Source organism: Salvelinus fontinalis, chromosome 8 (genome assembly GCF_029448725.1).
Source record: "Salvelinus fontinalis isolate EN_2023a chromosome 8, ASM2944872v1, whole genome shotgun sequence".
Classification (NCBI taxonomy): domain Eukaryota; kingdom Metazoa; phylum Chordata; class Actinopteri; order Salmoniformes; family Salmonidae; genus Salvelinus; species Salvelinus fontinalis.
In genome coordinates this window covers 35833069-35842495 of record NC_074672.1, presented here as the reverse complement: position 1 = coordinate 35842495, position 9427 = coordinate 35833069, and the positions used below count along the sequence as shown (strand labels likewise).

The following is a 9427-nucleotide window of genomic DNA, read 5'->3' as shown; positions in this document are numbered from 1 at the left end:
TGGTATAGATCAAACGGGTTAGAAAGTTGGAAGGGGAAAATACTCACATTTTCATATGGAAATAGCAGCATGAATGTCAACAGGAAATCAAAACATAATTCCATTAATAAATGTCAACATATCTTGTTTATGGAGCCGCAAAAACAACTTTGGAGAAAAAAATATAAAATTGTTTTCCTGAAGCGTTAATAAAACATTTGTGTGGTGAAACTTGACTTTGTCTACAATATGCCTGCACAGCTGCCAGACATAACAGCATGGCGTCATGCTTTATTAACTCCTTTGTCTGTCTCTTCTACATGTGTCATGGAAGAGAGGGTTCAGGAGGAGAGGGAGAAATGGGAGGGAAAGAGGGAGGTAGAGATGGGAGGGAAAGAGGGGGGGAGAGGTAGAGATGGGTGGGGAAGAGGGATGGGAATCAGGGCATGGGGAGAAATGGGCGGGGTAGGACATATTGCACAAATGTGACTCACCACCTCATTTCGGTCATATGTAGCGAAACCCTCTTCAGCCAGCCCCACCCATCTCTTTAAGGATTCACATGTGCTGAACAGTGAGTAGTGTAGTAAAGGTTAAGACTAAAAGTGGTAGTAACCTACAATAAGGAAAAATTCAAGGTAAACAGAGTTTCCAGATAAAAATATTTTATAAATATTAGATGATGCTTACCCAGACACACTTTTACACAAATTTATGGGTCATGTGAAAGAAATGCTTTCCCATGCCACATCCAATGGTGGAAAAAGTACTAAATTGTCATACTTGAGTAAAAGTATAAATCATTTCAAATTCCTTATATTTAACAAACCAGACGGCACAATTGTATTTTGCTTTTATTATTTATTTGACGGATAGCCAGGGGCACAATGAACTTAAGTATCAAAAGTTAAAGTAAAAATATAAACCATTTCAAATTCCGTATATTAAGTAAACCTGACTGCACTATTTTATTATTATTATTGACGGAGAGCCAAGCGCACACTCCAACACTCAGACATAATTTACAAATGAAGCATTTGTGTTTAGTGAGTCTGCCAGATCAGAAGCAGTAGGGATGTACAGGGATGTGTGAGTTGGAAAATGTTCCTGTCAAAATGTAACGAGTACTTTTGGGTGTCAAGAAAAATGTATGGAGTAAAAAGTACATTATTTTCTTTATGAATGTAGTGAAGTAAAAGTTGCCAAAATTTGTTATTGTAAAGTAATGTACAGATATCACAAAAAATGACTTAAGTAAAAATACTTTAAAGTACTACTTAATTACTTTACACCACTGCCCAAATGCCTTCACACCAGTACATTAGCATACTTTGTATACTGTTACACGTGCACTTATCATATAGTATTCCATACATAAGTTAAGTCCATGCAACCCGAGTGAGTTTTTTTTTTTGCACATGTACAGTACTGTACATAAAAAGCTGCATGCGCCATACATTTATTTGGTGGACACTTGATACAGTCACATGATATTGTTGTTGTCACACCCTGACCATAGAGAGCCATTGTTTCTCTATGGTGAAGTACGTCAGGGTGTGACTGGGGGTGATCTAGTTTATTTATTTCTATGTGGTGTTCTAAGTTTATTTTCTATGTTGGTGATTTGTATGATTCCCAATTAGAGGCAGCTGGTAATCGTTGTCTCTAATTGAGGATCATATTTAAGTAGCTGTTTTTCCCACCTGTGTTTGTGGGATATTATTTTGTGTTTTGTGCATCACTTAGTCAGGTTTCTTTATTGTTTGTTTATCTTAAGTTTCACTTAGAAATAAAGATGTGGAACTCAACCTCCGCTGCGCCTTGATCCGTCTCTACACATGGTCGTGACAGTTGTGGTATGTCACAAAATCCTGTTACAACCAGACATCAATATTAATTTCATATATCAATATTTTGCTAAGTCTTGCTAAGTGGGTGGTCTCTACAGAAGGTGTAAACTGCACAGCCGAATGGTTACTTGCATAGTAACAATATCAGAAATAGATAGTGTCAGTATAAATAAAATATACAGTATGTACAAGAACAATATCAATAACGATATCAGTGATAGACGAGGTAATAATAGGCATACAATCAGGGGTAAAGTGGCTGAGCAGCGGGATAAACAATAGTATCAGCAACGTATGGCGTGTGTGTTAGGAGAGAGTCATGTGAATAGAGGCACTGCAGATAGCGCTGATGCCTGGTCCGTCCAAACCACGCATGAACAAGGGAATCTATACTCGGAGATTCTGTTTCTGTCCTGCCCTTGACTTTGGTGCGGGGCATGTGATGGATGTCCATAGCCTCTTCCTCGCTAAACTCCCTGATCTTCTGAAAAGACTGTCTAGCTGTGTCCAGTCCAGGTGGTGCTTTTACAGGCAGACCATCTATGGGAGGAAGGATGTCAGCGTTACGCAGCAGCTGAAACCTGGTCTTGACAGTCCGAACGCTCCCTGGCGACAACACAAGTATCCTGGAGGGCGAAGCTGTAAAACAGGGAACTACTAAAAAAAAATACGAAGACATTATCACATCAATTCACCTCCCAAGTTTAGATAAGAATAACCTCAAACATTGAACATTATTGTTTACCTGAAGTGCTGGTACTGCTTGATCTGTAGCAGCGGCCTGAAGTACAGAGTCAGGTGTTGTTGCCATACATAGCTTTCCACCAGCACTGTACCATCCTCCAGTCCAACCAGCTGTGGGATGTTGACCCCTGTCACAGTGCTGTCCTTCACAACACCAGCAATCTCAGACAAAGTGTCCACTCTGGTCTTTGGTGCAGTTGGGTGCAAACTTGAGGTGGTCTGTGATCAGGAAGTGAAGGTCCAGATTGTGGTGGAGCCTGTGCATGATCCACCAGGCACAATACCAGAGCACAAAATTGTTATTGTTTTGGCCACTGCAGTTATCACAATTCAGGTTCATACGTGTTATCCCAACTCCGTAGTAGGTGAATAAATGGTGCATGTAGTTGATGACTGCGCTGCTGCCTTTGCTTGCGCTAACTCTCTTTTTGATGACTTTATGACTGGTGGATTAGAGTCAGGCATGTTCTACTAATTGATGCTGAAAGATAAATTCCAGATACAAATATTTTAGCATTATTATACATTAGATGTCAAATGGCATTCTGAGGTATCACTACACACAGTTCATACATAAGGTTATCTGGCTAACTAACAGCAAGCTTTAACTAGCAATACAAACCGATTGTCATAGCTAGCTAAAGTTAGATAGCTAACATTGAACCCATTGGTTAGCTTTAGCTAGCTATGACAATCGGTTTGTATTGCTAGTTAAAGCTTGCTGATAGTTAGCCAGCTGACATTGGGCTATAACTAGCAATGCGAAATGGCATTCTAAAAAACATCACCAACGTTACACACACCTCATACACATAAGTTAATGTTAGTTAGCAAGCCAGCCACCAAACCTCAGCTAACGCTAGCTACCAGCAAGCTTTAACTTTGGATATTTTGTTTAGACATGTCATGTTAACGTTAGCTAGCTAAAAAATGAACTATAATCCCAATCCATAGTGTAATGTTACTAGCAATACAAACCGATTGTCACAGCAAGCTAAAGTTAAGTAAATAACGTTAAGTTTAATATTAGTTAGCAAGCCAGCCATCGAACTCCAGCTGGCTAGCTAACAGCAAGCTTTAGCTTGTAATGAAAACAACTTTCTGACAAAATTAGAAACTTATTTAATATCTGAATCTGTAGCTAGATGATTACCTGTATACATGGATGAAAGCTTCACGGGAGACTGCAACCTGAGCTGCTCATTTTATAGACACAAGATGCAACACCGCAGACCAATCCAAACTCATCTCTCGGCATGTCCAGCCCACTCATTATCTCAGCCAATCATGGCTAGCGGGAAGGTTGCTGACTTTCTCCGTGGCTAAACCAACTAGGCTCGTAATTTAACAATTGTATTTGTATTTACAGATGACATACAAGTTTGATATTAAGGCACATGAATGTTCACATGTTCGAGATCGCATTTCTGCCAAAAACGCATTTTGATAAAAAAAAAAAAATTATGCCTAGTTTCAAGAATCACGTCACAAATACCTCTTTCCTTCCAAACTTTACCCAACTTCGCCAAACTGCTCAACTAGGGAAAGAGAGGTAATTTAAATCTTAGAGAGTGTGATCTCGTAAAAAAATAGACATTTGACCAAGAAGGAGAGCAATGGAGTGCTGCATCAGATGACCTGGTCTCTACAATCACCCGACCTCAACCCAATTGAGATGGTTCGGGATGAGTTGGACCGCAGAGTGAAGGAAAAGCAGCCAACAAGTGCTCAGCATACGTGGGAACTCCTTCAAAACTGTTGGATAATCATTACAGATGAAGCTGGTTGAGAGACTGCCAAGAGTGTGCAAAGCTGTCATCAAGGCAAAGGGTGGCTACATTGAAAAATCTCAAATATATGATATATATATATATATATATATTATATTTTTTAAATATATTTTTAGCACTATTTTGGTTATTGTATGATTCTATATGTGTTATTTCATAGTTTTGATGTTTTCACTATTATTCTACAATGTAGAAAATAGTAAAACAATAAAGAAAAATCCTTGAATGAGTAGGTGTATCAAAACTTTTGACTGGTACTGTACATCTAGCTGATTTTTCTAGATGGTTTTCTGCTTCGGGTAAGATTAAGGGGGAGTTGTATGTCTTTTTGTTAACCTGTTGAGGACAGAGGGCGCTGTTTTCACTTTGGGGGAAAATCGTGCCCAATTTAAACGACCTCTTACTCAATTCTTGCTCGTACAATATGCATATTATTATTACTATTGGATAGAAAACACTCTCTAGTTTCTAAAACCGCTTGAATTATATCTATGAGTAAAACAGAACTCATTTTGCAGCAAACTTCCTGATAGGAAGTGGAAAATCTGAAATCGATGCTCTGTTCTAGGGCCTGCCTATAAATGTCCTTGATATTTATTAGTATACATGCACTTCATACGTCTTCCACTAGATGTCGACAGGCAGTGAGAGAAGAAATGGAGTGTATAACTTGATCTGGGGTCGAATAAAAGCTTTGGCATGACGTGTCACCAGTTTCCTGTTTTCTGGAGCGCGCGAGAAGGGACTTGGTATTGTCTTCTGAAAAGCTGTCGTTATAGACGACTAATATCTCCGGCTTTGATTTTATTTGATAAATGTGACAATATCATCGTAAAGTATGTTTTTTCAATATAGTTTTATTAGATTATTGAAATTTATTCGGGACGTTAGGCGTGTTGCGTTGTGTGCCTTTGTTCAGGAAGGAGAGCTTCGCACTACTTTGCTAGCTTTCCGTGCTAATTGACTGGAGAAGAGGACATTCTAAAACCAAACAACGATTGTTCTGGACAAAGGACCCCTCTTTTATAACATTCTGATGGAAGATTAAAAGTAGGACCCATTTTATGATGCTATTTCATATATCTGTCGAACATGTGAAATAGTAGTTTGCGCCCAGATTTTGGGCACTCTCTCGCTATAACTAAGCTGGATGTCGTAATGAAGTTATTTTTAGAATTCTAATACGGCGATTGCATTAAGAACTAGTGTATCTATAATTTCCTATACAACATGTATTTTCTAGTAACGTTTATGAATAGTTATTTGGTCAGAATAGTTGAGTGTCATAAAAATATCCGCACATTCTGGGGAAAAGATGCTACGTTAGCACAATGTATAACCACTGATTTCAGCTCTAAATATGCACATTTTCGAACAAAACATAAGTGTATGTATAACCTGATGTTATAGCACTGTCATCTGATGAAGGTTTATGAAGGTTAGTGAAAATTAATATCTTTTGCTGGTTTATTCGCTATCGCTAACGTGCCTATTGCGATCGCTAACGTGCCTTGATGAATGAATGCGGTAGTGTGGTAGGCTATTGTAGTAAGCTAATATAATGTTATATTGTGTTTTCGCTGTAAAACATTTTAAAAATCGGATTCACAAGATGTGTATCTTTCATTTGCTGTATTGGACTTGTTAATGTGTGAAAGTTAAATATTTCTCAAAAAAAAATATGAATTTCGCGCTCTGCCTTTTCAGTGGAATGTGGGAGGAGTTCCGCTAGCGGAACCCCGGTGCCAGACAGGTTAACAACAGCTGGTGCCGCGATCTCTAATGTTAAGGAAGTCTCTATGATTTGCTTGCTTGAGTTAGAATACCTCATGATAAGCTGCTGACCATACTATTTGTTACTACTGTTTACATCTACATTTTTCGTAGCTATGTATTTACCACCACAAACGATGCTGGCACAAAGACTGCACTCAATGAGTTGTATAGGGCCATAAGCAAACAAGAAAACGGGGTCTGCTCAAAACAAGTAGATATTACAGACTGGGTCAGGCAGAGTTTGAAAATGTCCGTGAAGACACTTGACAAGCTGACAAGCCATCAAACAGTCAAAACATCAATACAGGACAAAGATCGAATCCTACTACGCCAGCTCTGAAGCTCGTCGGATGTGGCAAGTCTTGCAAACTATCAACGATTACAAAGGTAAACCCAGCCGTGAGCTTCCCAGTGATGCAAGCCTACCAGAAGAGCTAAATTCCTTCTACACTTGCTTCAAGGCAAGCAGCACTGAACTATGCATGAGACCACCAGCTGTTCCTGATGGCTGTGTGATCTCGCTCTCCATAGCCGATGTGAATAAGACCTTTAAACAGGTTAACATTCAAATGGCAGAGGGGCCAGATGGATTACTAGGACTATCGTCCCGTAGCACTCACATATATAGCCATGAATTGCTTTGAAAGGCTGGTCTTGGCTCATGTCAACACCATCGTCCCAGACACCCTGGACCCACTCCAGTTCACATACCGCCCCAACAGATCCACAGATTACACAATCTCTATTGCACTCCACACTGCCCTCTCCCACCTGGACAAAGAGAACGTTTACGTGAAAATACTGTTCATTGACTATAGTTCAGCGTTCAACGCCATAGTGCCCTCCAAGCTCATCACTAAGATCAGGACTCTGGGACTGAACACCTTCCTCTGCAACTGGATCCTGGACTTACTGACAGGCCACCCCCAGGTGGTGAGGGTAGGCAACAACACCTCCACCACGCTGACCCGTAATACGCTGGTCCCTCATTGGAGCGTGCTTAGTCCCCACCTGTAGTCCCTGTTCACCCACGACTGTGTTGCCGCGGACGACTCCAACACCATCATTAACTTTGCTGACTCCACCGCGTGATTGGCCTGATCACCGATGACGATGAGGCAGCCTATTGCCCCTTGAAACTCAACTCTGGACCTCGAAGCCAGTCCCACTGCATTTTTTCATTGTTCCCCTCTAATCAGGGACTGATTTAGAGATGGGACACCAGGTGTGTGCAATTAATTATCAGGTAGAACAGAAAAGCAGCAGGCTCTGGATCTCGTAGCTTAAGAGTTGAGTACCCCTGCTATAGCCTATTATCTCTATCCATTGTTGAGATGGGCCCGTAAATAAGCATTTCACTCTTCGTCACCAAATAACATTTTTATTTAAGGAAATTAAAGTGAACATTCTCTCCAGGCAATTGAATACAGTCAAAATGCAGTTGGTCCAGCCTAGTCAACCAGAAACATTACAAAGAACAGGTACTCGCAAACATTTCACTAAACAAACTCCATGCATACAACCCAACTCGTGCATGTATTTATCTCAGCTCATAATGTGTGGTCCCTGAGTCCTTGGTGCTCACCCATGGTCAGTGTGTTGTTAGGATCTGTATGAGCAGCAAATGGCTCTGCACCTGGTTGACCCCTCTAATTTACACACTGATGAAAGCTTTAAAGTAGTGTTTCTGGCTTCCTTTCCGTTACGTTGCCAGTGATCACGGAGCTGAATTCAACAGATGTTCTGAAGCTAACGAAGTGAGACTGGTAAATATTAATTTAATTGTTTTGTTTGTTTTTATATGTTAGGACTTGCAGTGTCCTCTATATACACACACAAGTGCAAAAACTAGGACAAATGTCTCTTTCTAGCCCCCACACACTACTAGGGCTGCTGCTACTAGTACTACTACTGCTACTGCTACTACTACTTCTACTAGTACTGCTACTTCTACTACTATTCTACTACTACTACTACTATTACTACTACTACCATTACTAGTATTATTACTACTACTTCTGCTGCGAGTGCTGCTTACTACTGCTACTGCTACTACTATTACTACTGCTACTGCTACTACTACTGCTAATATTATTACTACTACTGATACTTCTACTGCTACTACTAATACTGCTGCTGCTGCTACTACTATTGTTACTACTACTGCTACTACTCTACTACTTCTACTGCTGCTACTGCTACAGTACTACTGTTGCTACTACTACTACATTGTAAGTGATGGGTGGTACAGGAGTATGTTGCCATGGAATATTGTAGCAGGCTCTGAAAAACTTGTCACATAGAATTAATTGTAACAGCACTGACAACAGACTCCTCCCAGATCTCTGTGGAGGAGATGGGGTAGAGCAGCCCAGTTCGGTGTGGAGGAGCTGGGGGAGAGCGCCGGTGATTGGCTCTGCAACTTGTGAAAAGCGTTCAGCTCTGATCTCATTTTGTAAGAAATCATTAGCAGCAGAAAATGCAGCTGTGTCACACAGGTTCACAGCTCAAACGCACGGGTTCACAGTCCCCCCTTCAAGACAGGAGTAGAAAAAGGAGACGTTCTAGCACTCCTCCACAACGTCAAAACTTTTCCTTTTTTCTTTTTATGTTTATTTATTTCATTCCTTGACGAGTTGACCCTAACGAGCGCTAACAGTGCGTCTGCCGTCTGGAACCTCTTGTCACTGTCACCATGACAACGCCCTCCAGAGTGCAGTGGCAGTGCCATTTGTAAAAGAGGATGTGAGGAGCTGCTGGGCTATGTTTAACTAGCAGGCGACCGTGAGTGAGAGCAGCGCTCCTCATCTCAGCTTAGCTGGCCCCTGCTCATATGTTCAAAACATTCCTCTGTATTGTTCTCTTTTTTTCCTCTACAGTCGATCGTGAGATTTGAGAGTCTTCGGGGAAGAGATGAAAGACCCGTTGTCAAGCTGTCGGTTTCGCGCTTGACACCCACTCCATGGTGCTTTTCATTAGAACATGAAGAGGTGACATGAGGGGACATGTTGTGATGTCCCAGTAGACTGCACATTTTTCTTACTTTCCAGTGTCATCCATCCTGCTGTCTTGAAAAGTTGCCTGACCTGCTAATGCATTCGATGACAGACTTGGTGTGAATCTCAAAGGCTCAGCCCCACCTCTTAAAGTCATAGCATTAACTCAGGCACCGCTGACACAATTTACACTGTAGATGCTGTAGTTTAGCAGGTTAAGCATCAGGCAAAACTATTTAACCCCCAAAAGTTGAAGTCTGCACCCCCATGGAAATTTAATATATATATTTTT

At 40.8% G+C, this 9427-nt stretch overlaps 1 long non-coding RNA gene across 1 annotated transcript; it reads right to left on the bottom strand.

Moving 5' to 3' along the window:
* Positions 1–798: 798 nt before the first annotated feature.
* Positions 799–3816, bottom strand: LOC129860322 (uncharacterized). The gene is made up of 3 exons (XR_008760348.1): positions 3727–3816; positions 2575–3054; positions 799–2486 (listed from the first exon to the last, which is right to left on the bottom strand). It is a non-coding gene; the product is annotated as an uncharacterized LOC129860322 (long non-coding RNA).
* Positions 3817–9427: the final 5611 nt, after the last annotated feature.